At 42.7% G+C, this 3001-nt stretch overlaps 1 pseudogene; it reads right to left on the minus strand.

Moving 5' to 3' along the window:
- Positions 1-1798: 1798 nt before the first annotated feature.
- On the minus strand, positions 1799-2374 carry LOC136385865 (large ribosomal subunit protein uL6-like; annotated as a pseudogene).
- Between the last annotated feature and the right edge of the window lie 627 nt (positions 2375-3001).

Genomic DNA, 3001 nt, shown 5'->3' on the forward strand with positions numbered 1-3001 from the left:
CCTTCCGAATCCTTATTCAGTGCCTCCTGTGTTAGTATATTTTTCCACTCAGACCTGCACTGGGGATGAACTGTTCCTACCTTTGAGGATTGTTCCTTCTGATCCTCTTCAGTGGCCTTTCCCTGGCCTTAGGCAGTTTTCTCATATATGTGTGCTGATTGAAAAGACTTGAAGGGAACACTTTGTAGATCTCCAGAGCTTTGTTTTTCTGTGCAGCTCCCTCCTCCATAGTACTCTGCCCTGGCCTCTGAATTCTAGCTGTTTGCAGAGTTCCCAGATGTCCACCCTCACTCTGGAGTTGAATAATTGCATTCATCTGTGGTTTATCCTTCCTGTGTTTCTTTTTGCAAAAAATTAAATAAATTAAAAAAAAGCAGCAGATATGCATCTATACTGTTATTTCTTCGTTATAAAAAAAATAGCATTTTCTTTTAAAAGCCCAATAGACTAGCCTGACCAGGCAGTGGTGCAGTGGATACAGCGTCCGACTGGGACACTGAGGACCCAGATTCGGAACCCTGAGGTTGCCGGTTTATGCGCGGGCTAATCTGGATTGAGCGTGGGCTCACCAGCTTGAGGATGGGGTAACTAGTTTGAGCGTAGGATCATAGACATGAGACGTTACCCCATGGTCGAGCCCAAGGTTACTGGCTTGAGCAAGGGGTCATTTGCTCTGCTGTAACCCTCTCCCCCCAGTTAAGGCACATATGAGAAAGCAATCATTGAACAACTAAGGTGCCATAACAAAGAACTGATGCTTCTCATCTCTCTCCCTTCCTGTCTGTCTGTTCCTATCTGTCCCTCTCTCTTTATCAAAAATAAAAATAAAATAAAAAAATAAAAACTCAATAGACAAAATGGCAATTCACCAAACCATCAAATCTCCTAGAACCCAACCTACAAAAGCTAATTTGCTAAAAATTCAGTTTGCTAAATTCTTAAGGATTTGGAGATCATTTAAATTTTGCTCTAGTACTGCGTGGTAGGTACTCAACACCTTCAACCAAGTCTAGGTCAATTCACTGCTGCCCTTCTATAGCCAGAGGCAGCAGCATGGATGATGACAATGCAAAATCTTGGGGAAGAGGCATAGGTTGACTTGGTCACATGGCAGTTGGGCACACAGGGAAGGATCCTGGATAGTGGGGTGGCCTTTTTACCATTGGGGCTCACGGCCAAAATGGAGATGGAGCTAGAAAGTGAAAATGAGGCCTAGCAATGTTCATCTCAAAGTGGAGCTTTCCCAAGACACCAAGAGCCATGAGGTGAGGCCACCCCAAGAAGAGCCTCTAGCAAATCTTTATGACCTTGGATTTGATAGTAGATTCTTTTCCCCTCCAAATTAATACATGGCTTCATTGAATCTTTAAAATATCACAGATAAGCCTGACCAGGCAGTGGCACAGTGAATAGAGCATCGAACTGGGATGCAGAGGACCCAGGTTCGAGACCCTGAGGTCGCCAGCTTGAGCGCGGGCTCATCTGGTTTGAGCAAAGCTCACCAGCTTGGACCCAAGGTCGCTGGCTCAAGCAAGGGGTCACTCGGTCTGCTGAAGGCCCACAGTCAAGGCACATATGAGAAAGCAATCAATGAACAACTAAGGTGTCGCAATGCGCAACGAAAAACTAATGATTGATGCTTCTCATCTCTCCATTCCTGTCTGTCTGTCCTTGTCTATTCCTCTCTCTGACTCACTCTCTGTTTCTGTAAAAAAAAAAATAAATAAAGAAAATATCACAAATAAGTCTGAGGAATCATTCAGTATCGTGCTGTTTCTATTGCTGGACAACTTAGGTCTTAGTCATCAGCCTGCTGAATTGTTCCTTTTTTGAAACATAGCTGCCATCCAAAAATTTTCTGATATCCTTGTTTTTAACTGTTCTGACTTGCTGAATCAAAGCAGTTGAATTTGATACAAGTTCAGTATCATTTCCTTCGAGAATCAACTCATCATTCTGGGCTTGACATACTGAACAGCAATGCCTGGCCTCATCTGAATCCTGCAGGTGAATTTTTCTTCCAATAAATTTTCAATTTCAGAAGGAGAACCATTCTCCTGGACAACGACATTGATGGGAAAGTCAGCATGCACAGACCACATTTTATACTAGAAGCCCAGTGTAACACCCTTGATCATGATCTGTACAGGACTGCTGACAGTGCAAATAGTGGCCAGTTCTTTCTCTTTCCCTACCATTTGTCAGCCCGGAGCCTCTTCTTTTTCTTTACAAGGACACTGAGTTTTACATTGATGTGATTGAAGTCCCTTCACAGGGTGCCTCTGGGGCCTTTCACAATAATTGTGTGTCCCTTCAGAGTGATGTTCACATTTGCTGGAATGTCGACAGTCTGATTGCTGTGAATGGTCTTCATCCTTGCAGCAGATGCCGCAAAGAGCGACAGTGGATTCTTAAGTATGATACTAAAAGTACAGTTGCCATGGCCAGATAGCTTCATTGGTTAGAGCAGTGGTCCCCAACCTTTTTTGGGCCATGGACCGGTTTAATGTCAGAACATATTTTCACGGACTGGCCTTTAGGGTGGGACGGATAAATGCACAAAATAAAATTATATAACCGGCGTAAAAACTGTGGTATTTTTAAATATAATTGTTGAAATCACGAGACAAGCATCAAGAGTGAGTCTTAAGCAAAAGTACTCAGAGACAAAAATGGCCATTTCATAATGGCTAAGGGGACACTGAATCAAGAAGACATAACAATTCTTAATATATATGCACCAAACCAAGGAGCACCAAAATATATAAGACAGCTACTTATTGACCTTAAAACAAAAACTGACAAAAATACAATCATACTTGGAGACCTCAATACACCGCTGACGGCTCTAGATCGGTCATCCAAACAGAGAATCAACAAAGACATAGTGGCCTTAAACAAAACACTAGAGCACCTGGATATGATAGACATCTGCAGGACATTTCATCCCAAAGTGACTGAGTATACATTTTTCTCCAGTGTACATGGATCATTCTCAAGA

The sequence above is a fragment of the Saccopteryx leptura genome, chromosome X, assembly GCF_036850995.1.
Source record: "Saccopteryx leptura isolate mSacLep1 chromosome X, mSacLep1_pri_phased_curated, whole genome shotgun sequence".
Lineage (NCBI taxonomy): Eukaryota > Metazoa > Chordata > Mammalia > Chiroptera > Emballonuridae > Saccopteryx > Saccopteryx leptura.